Consider the following 17,576-nt stretch of genomic DNA (forward strand, 5'->3'; position numbering starts at 1 on the left):
ACAACATTTTGATTTAATATTTTCGTGTAGTGGAACACGGATTTTTATGCCAAATAAAATCTGTCCTCACTAATCGCAAGATACAGGAATTACATAGACATTCATTCCGTCTCTAAGTAATTTTAATCAGTTGAAGATAATGCAACAGTATTATATCCAATTTTTTAAATGTTTCCATGTGTTTTTTAAATGTTTATATTCGACCTAATAAAATTCGCAGTCGATTTATCGTGATTTTAAGCGTGTATTCCGAGGAACATTATATAATAACAAAATAAGACAATGATGTAAGAACAAAATAAGAAAATGGCGTAATAACAATATAGGTGTAATATCAGTGTAATATCTTTCACAGCTATGGGTTCCACATCTTTTTTCCTACCAAATAAGACAAGTTGCTTAACGCATTAACCCCTTAACGCGCAGAAACGTATTAACACGGGCGTGCAAAACCGGCCAAAATGTGCAGACCCGTATATATACGGTCGGCGTCGCAACTTATGTCGCTAAAATGTTCAGATTCGAATATATCCGGGCAGTAAAAATAACTTAATAAAAACCAAGGAAAACATTCAATTTATTGATATTCATCGTGTAATTCTGTATTGTAAGCTGTAAAGTTTGTTTATTTGGGATTATAAAATATGGCCTTTTAGGGTGACACTTATAAGCATCTCTGACCTGGTAATTGTTTCTATCTATCTATATCCATTATTGCGTATCTAATTAGCGTTGGCACTTTTGTGAGTTTTGTTATGACTAATTTATTTATTACTCTCCAGTTATCTCCGATCTCTTTCTATTTTTTGCTTATTCAGGAATAAAATATGCACTTTTAGGATGGCACTTATGAACATTTCGTGTATTATTCGTGAGCAAGTCGTGAAGTAAAGTAGACGTTATCAAAGTGAATTTCTTCAAAGACAATTGTTTTTTATTTTTTACAAATATTATTAGTGTCAACATATAAAAACGTTTTTGTTTTATGGTGTATTTTTATAGAGAGTAAATTGGATTTTTAGTGTATAAAAGGTATGTTTTCTAATGTTGAAATAAGGAATGTTGGGCTATGTGCTGCACCTTGTTTTGAAATTTACCATACAAAAGAAAATTTTGAATAGTTTTAGTTTATTATATATTTTTCAGCTAATAAATATTATTATTATATTATTACAAATTTAGGAAAAATTAAATATTTTTCAGTTGTTTTTTTCGTCTCCTCCTTCCCCTTCAAAATAGTAACTGGTAATTGAAAAACAGTACGATGGGTACAAAATTCGATCTGCAATGCGATTCAATATTCACTATAATTATTTATCCACTATTTTTATTGTATTTTTAGTAATTTTTGCATTTTTTTACATATTTATTGAAATTAAGGTCCAAATATGTATTTTCTTAGATAAAAAAGATTGATTTTTTTTATCGGTTTTTTTTTTTTAAATTGTGCATTAAGGGGTTAAGCAGCATTGAATTACATTCTATTTGATCCTCGAACCGCCTTAGTCCTTGTTCTAATGCCATAAATGGTTCAAGTAACCATCTGATATGCAATGAAGATAGTTTCCTCATCTGAATAAGAAAACAGCTCCGAGATTGTACAATTCTAGATCGTGTAGATTGTAGCACCCTCGAGGACAGTCTATTTCCAAGAGAGAAATGAATTTCGTCGAGATTTGCGCAACTTCTGCGCTACGTGGACGCATAAAAATTCGAGGGACCGTTCGAAATTCTGCTTCAACGTCGTGCATTTATTTACTCGCATGTTTCAGCCTCGTGTACATAGCTCGCAATCGGTTCCCGCGATTCAAAGGACGCCGAGTACAGCGAAATTTTTGTTCGGTTATCCGCGTACGAATTCGAGCTTAAACGCGAGCGAGCTCGGGGCGCACGCACGTGCAACGACTAGGCGCCTATTGCCGTTTGGCCATTGACAAATATTGACATTCGAGCGACGTCCCGTGTTAGGACCACGTACCGGCTATCTCGAGTCAATTGGGTTAATTGAATTGCAGGCCGTCGTTCGGAACGCGTTCAGAACAATCCGCAAATTGTTACGCGACTGGACCCGAAGACTCCGCCGATCTTCGAGAAACCGCGCGCACACCTGATCTCCTCGTTGCCGGAATCGTCCTAATCGCTCGCAAACGTTCGCGAACGGACGCAAATCTGTCCACAGGATCAGCGGAACTTCGCATCGAAACCGGAGTTGTCACTATTCCAATTGTTACGAATATTTATCGAAGATGATTATCCGAACGACTACGTTTCAGTCGAATGTTTTATTCGAATAATAAGAATGATTCGTTATTCGTCATAAATTATTTCATCTGTTTGTTCAAATAGTTCTGTATTCGAATAAATAGTTCGAATAATTTGATTTGATAATAATTTGATTTATCAATTTTACTGCTCGGTATGTTTAGTTTCAAATTATGTGAAGTATGACTGTAGAGACATCGAATAGGAATGTTTCACGTTAGATTAATTATATGTGGGATTTATTTAATCAACGCTAGTTGTGCCGTTTTCCGATGCGATCTTTTCCCATCCGTCTGACAGTTTCATTTTTCAATTATAATTGAACACTGTTCCTCATTGGAAGATTTCTTAACAGAGCCGAAAATGTCCCTTATAAACGAGAACCTATATTAAGAAACTAATTAAGGCACTCTACAATGGATAAAGATTTTTTTCAAAAATTTTAACATACTTCTTGTCACCTTTTCATAGTTTTAAATCAGACCTACTTGTTTCACGCTCAAATTCATTGCTATAGAAAATTCAGTGTCGTGTAAATTTCAATTTTCTATATCAAAGACTTTATGCGTGATAATCAGACTGCGGATTTCATGCGTTTATAGCAAAATCAGTAGATCTGATTCAAAGCAATGAAAAGATTAAAACAAGCTAACAACGTGGCTACGTTAATTTGAATTGATTAGAATCGTTATGCAGTTCAAAGTAATTTATTTTAGCTCTGCCAGAAAGCGCTGTGTGAAAAACTGTTCCATAAACGCTTCGAAACTGAGTGAATAATCGAACCGATGGAATCAGAACAGTGGCAAACAAACACAGCCTCCGAAATCGCTCTAAATCTCAGTCGAGAGCACGGTTTAGCCGTAGAGAGCGTATCAGAGATAACCATAGCGCTGAAGTATGGCGTCGACGGAAAGATTACTATTTCCTCGTCGAATCGGCGGCCGCGGAAATCGAGCGTTAAAAATTGAAAAGTTTCTTGGGAGGAAGAAGGTCGCGACAGGTGTATATAAGCGCGCGCGCTCGCGTGTATGTCGAGACGTGTACGTTTGCGTGAACGGGTGCATGCTCCTGACCTTTACGTAATTTCCGGCGAAGTTTCGCATTTTCCAAGCGATTATCTGCCACGCGAACGCCGAGCTTCTCCTCGAGTTCTTTCATTCGCCACTTAGCGCTTTTCTTCGCCGTTCACTTTATCAAAAGCGCGGAAGGAACCTGAAGGGGACAGAGGGAGAAAGAGAGACAGAGAGACAGAAATAGAGAGACCTTTGCTCTCTGGTTCGGCTTCGGTCGATTCAACTTCGTGTAATTGAATTACAACGGCTCCGTCGCGCGGCTTCATCCCGAAATCATTGTTATGCCGAGTTTAGTTTTCCGGATTGCTGTCCTGAAATCGGAATCGAGTTTCCCGGACGCTTTCCCGCGCCGGTAAACTGCTTCATCCTTTGCCAGGAGCGATGCTCCCGCCGCGCGCGCGGGCGCACGCGGACGGTAAATATTATTCTTCGGTAATCTTCTGCGAGCCGAACTTCGAAACACCGCATTAGGCGAGCATTGTGCTCGCTGAATCGTGAACGGCTGTTGTTAGCTCCGGCTACGGTTAGGTTCATCTAGCAGGTGATCTGTGACGCAGGTTCCCCAGCGATTCGTTGCCGATTTTATCGAGTTCACCTGCAATGAACGGCGACTTTCCGGTAGTTCTAAAGGGTCTTTCAACGATAGTTTTTCTCGTAACTAAAATATATAGAAAATCCAACAAGTTTTTGGATGTGAATTGTTTGAATTTGAATTATAAAAACCTGCTTATATATTAGGTCTACCGGAAAGTTCTGTCTGATAGTGTCACTTCAAGTTTCAACTCATATGCACATGTTGATTTGAGACATATATGACCATCTCTCTTTATCATTGCATTTACACACATGTACTCTCCTAAATAAACTGAAACAAAGATGTCTCATGTCATTATTAACACGTTCCGTGCCACGTGTACCATCGATGGTACACGCTTGCATGTTTACTTAGTGAACTGAACAAATTGTTAACAAGAAATTTAGAACCGAAGAATCAATTTCCACCGCAAGAATGGTCGTTGATAAGTTTTTGTTACGTTGTTATGTGTACGAGAATTAATAATTGCACGTAATACATCAAGTTTTAGTAAAATATCAAAGTGTGAAGATTCGAGTAAAAAAAGCTCGGCACGGAACGTGTTAAGTGAGACACGATCGTGAAAACATGGCTAGCGACGATAATGCCAGACCACATGCTGCTTTGGCGACTCGTCAGAAAATCGCAGAGCTAGGCCGAGAAATTCTGTCGCATCAACCATACTCCCCAGACCTAGCACCCTCCGATTATCACTTGTTTCTCTCTTTGCAAAACTTTTTACAGGAAAAAAAATTCAAAACTGAAGCTGATGTCAACCAAGCACTAGTCGAGTTCTTCGCCTCTAAAAATAAATCATTTTTAAAAAATGGCATTTACAAGATGCCATCGCGCTGGCAAGAAGCTATAAGTAACGATGGAAAGTATATTCTACAATAAATATTATTAAATGTACGAAAATTGTGTTATATTTCAATTCAAAAACGGACAGAACTTTCTGGTAGACCTAATGTAATCCGTTTGAATCAAGATTATAAAATATACCGTTTTTTTCGATAGCTTATTCATTAATTACGTCCGTGTAAAAGTTTGTTACTTTCGAGTAGACTGATCATTGTTTGCATAACTAAGTTATCTTAAAAAATACGTACTTAAAAAATTGCGTAAAAGAAAGAATGATCGACGCATTATATTATTCGAATAATTCTAGAATTTCTGTTCGAGTAATTTATTCGAATATAAAAAATTAAGAATTATTGGAATAATTTATTCGAATAAAGAATGAAGAATTGTTCGAATAAATAGATAGAATAATTTCTTATGGATAATGAATAATTGTTATTCGAATAAAATACACAAATAAAAGGAATTCGATCGAATAATTGTTTTACATAAATGTTTGTAAAATGTACAAGAAATGTAGATTATAACAAAGGATGCAGTATATCAATAATTAGTCGAACCACCCAATTAGATTACGATGATCTTCCCCAAACACCAATTTCGTACGCGACGTATCAGACAAAATGCCCCACGGCATGAGCGCAGAATTGAATCGCAGGACATAAAATCTCGCTTAATTTTCCTCGGACGCGAATTCCCTGCGAGAATTCGCCTAAACATCCGCGTTCCATTACACGTAAACCAGGATCAAAATAACCTTGCTGATACAGCACAACGAAGCAATATAATGAAATGGAACTCCAGCCAGGGCCAGAATAACCCCGACCAGCCTCCATCATAAAATCGCGGCAGTTCGGACCTATAGAGTCCTTCGGAAACCGTACCAACGATGGCCGGATCGAATTTTTACGAAATGAAACGCTGCTGGGAAAAAAACGGCGCGGACCCGGCGCGGACCCGGCGCGCGATGTCCAATTTCGAAATTCACTTTTGATCATCGGGCCGTGCTTATTACTTCCGGACCGGTGTTCCGTATCGGGGTTAATCGTTGGCTGACCGACGTCCGGACAGGAAATGATATTATTATAATGATGATAATCCGTCTTCGTTGCGCTGCCGTCATTAGCGCGTTCGAGCGTCGCCGTTTGGCTCGGTATAATTTCGTTATTGCGGTGTTCTGTTAATTGCGACACGGCCCTTTCGTGGAACGCTGGAACGTTATAACGAAAAAGGCTCGTTGGTTTAGTTAATATTATCCCGTGCTTGCGTTCGGGTAATCGTGACGTTTTCGAGGATGATTTCGCGGTGTAGACGTTCTACGTAATTTTACATGCTGGTGAGTTTTTAGCGTAATTTTCGTAGAGCTGCGCGAAAATTGCTATTTATTGGGCAATCCTACTTTATTATACAACTTCATTTCATCGTATAACTTTATTTTATTGTACAACCTTGTTTTATTATATACAATCAATTTTATTTTTTATTTTTCTATTTTTTTTCTATTTTTGTTATAACGTCAATTTTATTATACAATTCTTCTACTCGCGTTAAAAGAATAAGGAAGGAATACATTTGTACGTAAAACCTATTTCTCTTTCTCAAGATGCAATTCGAAAAAGCCAATTGATCCAATGCATTTCCCTTAATCGTGTGAATTAATAATAAAAATATCAGACACCTTTATAGTTACTCAAAGTAATTCTAAAGCTAGATACTCGATAATAATGTTAATAATGTTAATAATGTTGATGCTAGTAATGATAATAACATTGCGTTAATATTATAAAATTAATGTCACAATGTTAATGTTACTAAGATTGTAACGTTATTTAGTTATTAATGAATACAATATATATGTATATATATATATACGTGCGCGTATTTCGTACGGATCCCGTCGTTGAGCGGTTAAAATGAGATTATTAGTATAGTTCATAACTGATTAAACGAAGTACAATTTATTAGGAGTCGGAGAGAAATATGACACGGGGATAAGGATGAACGCAAAAAGTAAAATGAAATTCGGCAGTATAGTGATCTAATAGCCGGTGAACGATGTAATTCGGCAACGGGAGAGGAAGCGAAGAAGGGAGTGGCTGGACCATGATGGCGGACGGTAAAAAGGGTATGGTAACGGTAATTAGCGCGGGCGATCAGGATCGTTCACTTCGTTACGGTTTATCGCGCGATACACTGTTAATAGTTACACGTGGCCGGGATCTTTTGTGCGCGCGGAACCAGCCGCATTATGCCGGCCGACGGATAACGAGGCGTAATGGCGCTCGTATCTGATTAAACGGAGGCCGGGTTTACCGGGGAATCCGAGGAATTTGTAGCCGCGTCAACGCTCCGCGAAAATCTGTGTTCCGGGGGGATAATAGAATAGCCGACCCGCGTTTGCGAAATATTAGCCGTCGTGATCGGACGACGGGAAATCTACGCGATCCGTTTCCACGCGGATTTCGAACGCGTTCCGTGCGATATGCTGCACACGCATAATTAATTCCGATCCGATCCAAAGTGCTCCGGTAACTGCCTGTCTTCGGCCGCGAGCGAGTTTTTCATATTTGATGCAGCGAAAAACGACAATGCCACGAAATTTCTCCGGCCGAGTACCGAATGGTATAACTTAAAACCTCTGCCCTTATTTTTATTAGGAGAAATGATTTACATTTATTTCATCTCTGTTTCTTGCAATCGTATTGGATAATGTTAATTTTGCATGACCAGTCGATACTAATATAAAGACTGCTGCTTGTTTTTGCAAAATGATAAGAGTCTCTGCATCATAGAATATCGATCTAAATGTAATAATTATTTAAATATTATTCAGAATATTATTAAATATTGTTTAGAATCCCTACGTTTGATTCTAATATTTTATCAATTTATTAAATATAGCATTAACACGTTGACTGCCACGCGTATTTACAACAAAATCTCCTACAGGCCACCCGTGCCGCTATAGGAAGCGTGCGCTGTTAATTCATATCTGTTTCTGTTCCTGCATGAACAGTTGGAATCTTTGCCGAGTACCGAATGGTATAACTTAAAATCTCTGCCCTTATTTGTTTTCAATAATGAAAAGAGATCGGATTGCCCGGAAGGAGAAGCATAAATGAAATTACATCGTCAGATTCTGATTTGGATACTGATAAATATAATCTTAGTGATAATGAATGTTATGAAGATACTATTGACGAGATTTTACGAGAGAGAATTGGTCATGGAAGAAGAAAGAAATATTGATGATACCGAGGAAGCTACAGTTCAAATAAAAGATACGAAATGGACCGATCAGAGGCACGAGCATATCTGAAAAAACAAACAACTTTTTGTCCAAGCTGTCCTGATCAACCTCAACTTTGCAGAGAATGTTTTAATGTTATACACTGCGAATAATTTGTTTAATAAACCATTTTTATAAGAATTCAATAGTTTCATTACCTCCTGTAGAATATTTGTCGAAATATTTTCGGAAATCCTTTGTAAGTAGTCAAATCAGCGTCACCCGAATTACGGGTGACGTGGCCTGATGAGAACTTTTGCTGTCACCCGAATACGGGTGACGCGGCACAGTCAACGTGTTATTACGATTATTAGATCTTTTACGATCGTAATGAATTCTTCGATGAAGAAGAAAGTTTATATTTATTGTTTGCCAATATTTAATCGAACGATTAAATAGTAGTAAAAAGAGCACAGAATTTTATTCCGACTTGAAGGAACAGTTGGCTAGAATTCCTCATATTTCGATTTAAGAATGTTCTCTGAGTGCGATGGATTAAGTTATATCGTATCGTAACGATTGTATTGTACAAATTAGATTATAGATAATGAAAGCTGTGAAATTTTATAGGAACTAATGAATAAAAGATTTTACGTTTTGGTTCAAGCATTTTAAATGTATGCTTACAGTATGAAAAAATAATAATAATAAAACCGAAATGCTATTTTTTAAGTAACAGCATCAGTGGCACCCAAGTGTAAGGGGTTCTTTAACATCGCACGAATTCCGCACTATTCTCTGACAGACGGATGAGGATCGCCTCTACGAATTCCTCGGCAAATCAATCAGTCATACTAACTTATCATTGTAAAATTACTATATTAATAGAAATAACCCCAGAATTTCAAGATCCAAATGATATCGATTATTTGAATGCTACAAATGTAGAAATCACTGCAGCTTAGTTATCGTTCGCAACAAAATGTGTTCGCGAAAGATAGCGCGGACATACAGCTGTCATTTCGAAGTCAATTGTCTTCGCTAATAGCAGCAATCAAATGTCGACTTTGCAAACATCCGCACGAAGTTACGACTCGACCTAAAGCAATTACACAATTATGCCGATCGTAATGTCTGAATTTAGAGGATTGTTCTTTGAGTCCATTGAACGTGACTGCTGTTACAGTTCCTATGAGAACGTGAGACAATTGGAGCAATTCGTTTGATCAATCGAAATCTGAAGCTTCGTACAAAATTCTCTCGAAGATCCGCATCGCATATTTTTCATTCACGGAGCAGAAAAAAATTCATTTCTAGGCGCAGACTGACGATTAGACTATTTGCGAAAATTTCACGGACGTAAGAGATGATTCATCTAATAAAATAAAATCGAAACAGTCGATATTTACTATAATGATTGCTCTGTGTGTGTGTAAGGCCTCTTCAATAGCCTAACAAAATATTTGTCGCTCGATATAGTAACAAAAAAGATGTACTCCTAAATCTAAGCGAATAATAGCTTCATCGACGAACACGTAACAATTAATTTGGACAAACAGTTTCGTTGTTTGTAGATACGTAATAATTGTGTTCCCAATCGTGACAAACGATTGCGACAGCAAAGCCAGCGAAACGACAAGAATCAATTAACCGCGTCACTGAAAAACGCGGCAAAATGCATTCCAAAATCTGGACAAACTACTGCATCACCCTCGGCGAGCATAAATTAATTTCCAAAACGAAACCGATTCTCGCATAGCTAATAAATCCACAAGAACTGATTTCCGAAATATACCAACTGATAGCAAAACAGCGAAATCGCTAATACATGCACGATGATACATTCCTAAATCTACGTAAACAATTGTGTCAATCAACGCAAATTAATTTGCAAGAATTGGCACGGTGAATAAATGCGTAGAAATTGACTTTTGAAAAAGGAGAGTGCGTTATCAAAAATTTGCGAGGCGTTAATAAAATATAAGCCGAACAAAGGCTGCATTTGCGTCGGTCGAAAAGGCGCAGCGCAAAATACAGATTATTTACCGACAATAAAATTCGTTGCTCCGTTCTACGGGGGCCGAGTAATTCACGCGCCTCAGTATATTTGCTCGGACGAGCCATGAATATCCCCGGAGTGGCAATCACATGGGGTGGACCGAGCACAGAAACTCGCTAAAACGATTACGCGTTTGGAAAAACCATGCTACGGTGTGCTCGGAGGTCCTGCCGGCGCGCCGCGGCCTCGCGAATGAATAATTCGCCTCATTACGCGGGCATGAATGAGAAATCGGTGTCGCGACAATCGATAATTAAGCCGGTCTCTCTCTGTCTCTCTTTTTCTCTACCTTTCTCTCTCTCTCTCTCCCTCTCTGTCTCTAGGTTTCTATCTTTCTCTCCCTCGCTCTCACTCTTTAGCTCTTTCTATCTTTCTCCCTCTCTCTTTCACTAGTTTCCTATCTTTCTCTCTCTCTCTTTAGCTTTCTCTCTCTCTCTAGGTTTCTCTCTTTCTCTATGTTTCTATCTTCATCCCCCTTTCTCTCTCTCTCTTTAGCTTTCTCTCTCTCTCTCTAGGTTTCTCTCTTTCTCTATGTTTCTATCTTCATCCCCCTTTCTCTCTCTCTCCCTCTCTCTCTCTAGCTTTCTACCTTCCCCTTGCTCTCCCTTTAGCTTTCTATCTTTCTTTCTCTCTCTCTCTCTCTTTAGCTTTCTATCTGTCCCTCTCTCCCTCTCTTCAGATTTCTATCTTCCTCTCTGTGTCTCTCTTTCTCCCTAGCTCTCCATCTTTCACTCTCTCTCTGCCTTTCTCCATCAATCCACCAATCCATCTCCATCTCTCCCTGGCTGCCGCTCTCTTCATTCACCGGTGCGCCGGTGATTGTCGACGCCGGTGTCACGCGGCGAAGAGCGGGGAAGCCAAAGGAGAGAGAGAGAGAGAGGGGGGAGAGAGGGAAAGAGAGAGTGAAAGAGAGAGGGAGAGAGAGAGAGGAGAGAGAGTGAACGAGGCGGCTGCTGAATGTCAATGAGGCTTATTAAAGTCAATACCGTGGGCACGGATTGCGCTCGGCGTGCTCGAACATTACGCGGAACACGTGTATCGAATCGGGCCTCGGTGAATTATCGTTTGCCCGACGCGACGTCGTGGTATTTTTATCGATTAAATGTTCATCTGAATGGACCGACAAACATCCCTCTCGTCGCTGTCGGATCAGTTACTATCGCGGAGATATTGGTGTTTAGACGCGTTCCTCTTCAACGCATCCGTCTTCTCGCGTTGCTTTGTTTTCTCCAACGAATCCTCCTGTTTAGATCCTTCGGATAGAACGAGTATAATCGTCACGGAAGTATGTACTTATTATATGTACTATATATATATTGGGTTGGCAACTAAGTAATTGCCGATTTCAGTTATAGATGTCTCTTACTCCCATTTTTATGATATCCGTAAATGTTATATTATAAAATTATTATTATTATTATGTTATTTTTTATTATCCGTGAATGTTAGCAACTGGACAAATTGAATGCAGCGGTCAAGGAAAAGCGACCAGAATTGGTCAATCGTAAAGGTGTGATTTTCCAGCAGGACAATGCTAGGTCGCACACGTCTTTGTCCACTCGGCAAAAATTGATGGATATTGATTGGGAATTGATGTTACACCCACCATATAGCCCTGATCTCGCGCCATCGGATTACCACTTATTTCGATCCCTGGACAATTCCCTTCGTGGTAAAACTTTTAACGACGATGACGCTGTAAAATCTCACTTAACTCAGTCTTTTGGCCGAAAAGGATCAGACTTTCTACGAGCGTGGAATTTTCAAGTTGTCAGAGAGATGGCAAAAGGTCATCGAACAAAATGGAAAATACATTACAGATTAAACTTCCTTCCAAGTAAAACAAAATTTTTTATTTCATTGAACAAATCGGCAATTACTTAGTTGCCAACCCAATATATTTATCGTATTCTAATCAGAGTCGGGCATTATTCGGATTGTTTCGAATAAATATTTATCTGAGATGATTATTCGAATGAATTTCTTTTAGTCGAATATTTTAATCGATTTGCATGTAAATTACCGAGATCTATAAAACGAATTTTTTTAAATTTTCATTGTAGGCTAGGTAAGATAAAAAAGTTAAAAAAAAGCGTGAGTTTCTGATCTTTTTGTTCCACTCCAAGTGATAACAGAATTAAAGAAAGTACCGTAATTTCTCCCAGAAATGTTCGCGGACGGAATTGAAACCGGCAGATCTCTGAGATTACTAAGTCGCGATTCTTCGAGTCTTAAGGCTCGTTTTTATAGAAACACGGGGCAGTTGGAAAAAAAAGACATCGGCCAGCATGCCGGTGTACATTAATATGGATACATAGTAATGCTAGAATGAAAACGATGACTTAACTTTTTTATTTCTAATTTTTTGCCCCGATTCGAAGGCAATTCGGAGGCCATATGACACGATTCGAAAGTAATTCGGAGGCTACATATCACGATTCGAAGGCAATTCAGAGAACACATGCCATAATTCGAAGGCAATTCGGAGACCATATGCCACGATTCGAAGGTAATTCGGAGGCTACATATCACGATTCGAAGGCAATTCGGAGAACACATGCCATAATTCGAAGGCAATTCGGAGAACACATGCCATAATTCGAAGGCAATTCGGAGAACACATGCCATAATTCGAAGGCAATTCGGAGACCATATGCCACGATTCGAAGGTAATTCGGAGGCCACATGCCACGATTCGACGGTCACGTACCTAGTACTTGTCACGTACCTTGTAGCTCCGCAGTTTTTCTTACCAGACCCACATCCACATAGACCATTTTGTCGCGTCGCGAGCCGCATCACGCTCTTAACCGACTCCGTCAACCCTTAACATCGATATAGCACTAAATTACATAGACGTAGGACTAGCCCAGGGAAATTCACAGCAACCCGAAATTTGGCATTTCCGGAAGAAATTACTAGTATATTCGTCGCTGTACATTAGAAAGGTCCTTCTAACGTCTCGCAAAAAATTAAATTAATTTCGTCCGATTTAAAAGAAGTTACATTCTGTTTTAAATGGTGTCCGAATGTTAATGTCTGTCACTGTACCTAATTCTAACCTCTGTTCGTTCAGAGACAAATCAGACAGCTGTCTTTATATGAATATTTTGAAAATGCATGAATCACATTTTCCCGTTTAACCAATGCTAATTCAGACAGTCCGTCACGATGATAATAGCATAAAAATAGAACACGCGCAAAAAGTATGTTATAACGAAGTAATTTAATGGAATAACATACTAACTGAGCTGTACTAGACCAACGTACAATGGCATATAACATGATGAAATAACATGCATAATAGAAGAACCGATTACAACGAAATAATTTGTGGCATAATCGCATATTAACTGGAATCAAAGTCACGTATAAAACCAGAAATAGTGTGGAATCAGGCCGCGTAATCGAATATCGTGTTAACCGGGGTAGGAATAACACACATAACCGAGGAACTGCGTAGGCAACGGAACGAAACAACTTCTGTCATAAAATCGCAGCTGTTCGATGCTGTAAATTCCGCTCTGATATACTCAAGGCGATATCGTACGGTGCTCGGCATAGTACTATTAAATGGCCCCATAAGTTCGTGCCGTTCACTGTTCCTATTTTCTTTTATCGCAGACTATAAATATTGCTATCCGACTCTCTAGTTTCTGACAACTAATTCAAATTTTCGCTCAATTTTAACCAACTTATCAATACATTGGGGACATTAGAAAAACTAACTCGAAGGAGTACGTTAAAATAATATGAATTAATAAAACGAAATAATTCATTGTTTGAAATCGCCATTTACTTCAATCGGATCGATATATTAATTTTATTTTCAAATAAGATCATGCAACGATCTACAGTGAATGATTTCGAACAGATATTTCGTACTTTTGGAAGCGAATGTACAATTTTCTCAGCTCAAGACGCTGAGAATGATTACGCTCTTGGTTTTCCACTGTGCAAAAAACGGAAGTATGCTTGCCGTTCACTATCCTCTCCTACGAAACGCCTTCTCAAGACCGAACTCGATATAGTAGTATAAACTCATTTCCTTCGATCGCTTATCGGTCCGTGTTTACACACCGCGCGGAAAATCTAAATGTATTCGCGGCACGAACATCTGGGACGACCTAATATAAAACGGCTCGTACGAATCGTTTCGGGGATCTCTTATCATTCGACCAGAGAGAAGGAAACAGAACCGCCGGACGCGGCTCGCGTTTCGGTTAGTTAATCTTAAACCACGGCTCTGTAATCACCGGACATTGGTAGGGTAAGGCCGGCCCGAAACGGTGGCGGTGTGTAAAACGTTTCCAGGTTACGATCAAATGCCGTAATTCGTCGGAAATAACGCGCACCGGCCGACCAAATTCGCCGTCTGTTTGCCGTGCGAGCGCCACGTCCGGCCCCGAGGCCGGCTTTTGTCATTAGGCTAATTATTAATGTCGCCGGGGACGGCCCCGATAAATCCCTCGCACGATCCACGCCGAAAAACATCCCCGTTATTGTGTTTTTGGGTGCGAACGGTCGTCGATCGTTCGATCTCCAACGCCGAATCACGGATTTTCCGGGATTCATGGCCACGGGGATCGATAAAGTTATGTGTGTCTTTTCTTCTCAGGTTTTATTAACAAGATGGACTACAGTTATTGATTATTGACAATTATTGTAACGTATATACTTAAATTAAGAAATGTATTTAAACATTTTCTATAGAAGACTTCGCATAATATCAACAATTTCAAAATACAATATATGAAACCAATATAAAATAGATTGTTACGTGTTACGTGTGTGAAATTGCTGTCGGTGTGTTCATGATTTAACACGTTGACTGCCGCGTCACCCGTATTCGGGTGACAGCAAAAGTTCTCATCAGGCCACGTCACCCGTAATTCGGGTGACGCTGATTTGACTACTTACAAAGGATTTCCGAAAATATTTCGACAAATATTCTACAGGAGGTAATGAAACTATTGAATTCTTATAAAAATGGTTTATTAAAAAAATTATTCGCAGTGTATAACATTAAAACATTCTCTGCAAAGTTGAGGTTGATCAGGACAGCTTGGACAAAAAGTTGTTTGTTTTTTCGGATATGCTCGTGCCTCTGATCGGTCCATTTCGTATCTTTTATTTGAACTGTAGCTTCCTCGGTATCATCAACATTTCTTTCTTCTTCCATGACCAATTCTCTCGTAAAATCTCGTCAATAGTATCTTCATAACATTCATTATCACTAAGAGATTATATTTATCAGTATCCAAATCAGAATCTGACGATGTAATTTTATTTATGCTTCTCCTTCCGGGCAATCCGATCTCTTTTCATTATTGAAAACAAATAAGGGCAGAGATTTTAAGTTATACCATTCGGTACTCGGCAAAGATTCCAACTGTTCATGCAGGAACAGAAACAGATATGAATTAACAGCGCACGCTTCCTATAGCGGCACGGGTGGCCTGTAGGAGATTTTGTTGTAAATACACGTGGCAGTCAACGTGTTAATGCTATATTTAATAAATTGATAAAATATTAGAATGAAACGTAGGGATTCTAAACAATATTTAATAATATTCTGAATAATATTTAAATAATTATTACATTTAGATCGATATTCTATGATGCAGAGACTCTTATCATTTTGCAAAAACAATCAGCAGTCTTTTTATTAGTATCGACTGGTCATGCAAAATTAACATTATCCAATACGATTGCAAGAAACAGAGATGAAATAAATGTAAATCATTTCTCCTAATAATTTCAATAACTTGAGAATGCCGTAACAATATTATACAATCGTTCTTATTCTTCTTATACAATCGTTCTCTTCACAATTTGATCTATCAGCTTCTTATTTCGCCATGAACACGCAAAATCTGGCCATCGATTTAGTTAACGTAACCGAATACGGTTTACGGCCAGAATCCGTTGCCGAAATATGATACTATCTAAAAATCAGCGAAATGGTTCAACAATTTTGCTAACACCTTAAACACTTTAGCGAGCGGCTGGACGCAGAATTGGCCTAAAGAGTGGTGGTGCAATTAAAAACAGTTCGCACACGCCGCCAACTTGGGAACGCATTGACGGTCGATTTAAACGATTCACGGGCGAGAGAAGTTTCTTTCGTCCACGAAACTCGAGTTTGAATCGCAACGAGCTGGTCTAGTTCGAAACGAGCCGTGGATTGTTTGCCGGGAATCGAATTACGCGCGGGAAGTTTCGAACCGGGTTTCCCAGGTAGGTCGGCGGAGCCGGTGACAGGTGAATGCGAAAAAGGGCCGCGGGAAAGTGGAGCTGGAGGAGGCAGGCCGCGCGAAATCGGCCAAGAAAGAAGAACAGCTCTTTCAGTCTCCGGGACCCATTGTTTCCGGTACAAAGAAGACAGCAGGTTGACGGAGAAGACACTCGTACCCGGGCGCTCCATTGTTCTGCCCGTTGGGTCATGAAGACGCGCGTCGGCTCACAAAAATTGCGCCGCCACGGCTGTCCGCGAAATCCTCGGCCAATCGCGTGCAACCATACGTTGGAACCATGATTTTATTAAGCATTGCAATTACGATTATTTCAACCGAAAAGAACGACCACGACTGCGTCTACTTGGGCCCGTGATGCTCTTATGTTTTTATAAGCAATTTTAACTGAATTTGCATTATTTTGTATGATATCATTTTCTTATTTTTTTTCTGAAGGATTTAGAATAATAATAGTAACAGGTGTTATTATCATTATTAGACTGCGGATCTTTATGCAAAATAAAAATTGCCTATTTCAATTGTAACGAAATAAAGTGAAATAGTAGCTCTTTTTTCTTATTAATCTAATAGATTGAAAATAATGTAGCAGCATTTTCAAAATCTTGTGGTCTTTCGAGTGGTTTATCTATCGTCTACACATTCTTCTCATAAATGCATAAAATTCGCAGTCATATTATTATTATTATACTGTACTGTGTCGTACAAGAATAAGAAAAATGCGTATTATTGCATAATCGCGTACAGAAGACTGCAAGGAACTGCAGTCGGTCACGAAATTATTTCGAAATAAATTTCGATTTATTCGATTTTATTTCGAAAAAAAATTCACGAAAGTATTTTTTTTAACACGAAATAAATTTGTATCAAACTGCCTCCATATCATTTGAATGATTCTGATTTGTTAGCGGGCCCAGTTTACTAAATCGGTTAAAGTTGTCGCGGTCTAGAAGCACCCAAGAATCATTGGATTCAATTTGACGAGCTCCACCGCTGTGCAAAATCTCATCGAAAAGTGAGCGTCACGCCTGACATAACCTTGACATATCCTCTCCTTGTGAGACCCATTCTCGTCGCAGACCCATAAAATCCGCGGTCTAATTTTCCGAAGTGATATCCAAGAACGAACGAAGTTCCACGGTTTCCGCCCACGGTTTCGGATATTAGAAACTATATTTTTCCGACGGTGTTATCCGAGCCTCGGAGCTTCATTTTACGATTCAACGGTGTAGATTAATCCTGGAGCGAGTGGGTGCGAGTAGAA

General features: G+C 39.1%; 1 protein-coding gene across 11 annotated transcripts in view; it reads left to right on the plus strand.

Annotated features, from left to right (window-relative positions):
- Oamb (Octopamine receptor in mushroom bodies) overlaps positions 1 to 17,576 on the plus strand; it is a 183,983-nt gene that overhangs the window by 86,881 nt on the left and 79,526 nt on the right. Inside the window, exon 1 of one of the 11 annotated variants that reach the window (XM_076526720.1) lies at positions 11,193 to 11,343. The exons of the other annotated variants lie outside the window; for them this stretch is intronic. The gene's annotated coding sequence lies outside the window, so the exon portion shown is untranslated. Of the gene's footprint in view, positions 1 to 11,192; positions 11,344 to 17,576 lie in introns of those variants that run through there. 11 annotated transcript variants of the gene reach the window in all.

Source organism: Megalopta genalis, chromosome 15 (genome assembly GCF_051020955.1).
Source record: "Megalopta genalis isolate 19385.01 chromosome 15, iyMegGena1_principal, whole genome shotgun sequence".
NCBI lineage: Eukaryota > Metazoa > Arthropoda > Insecta > Hymenoptera > Halictidae > Megalopta > Megalopta genalis.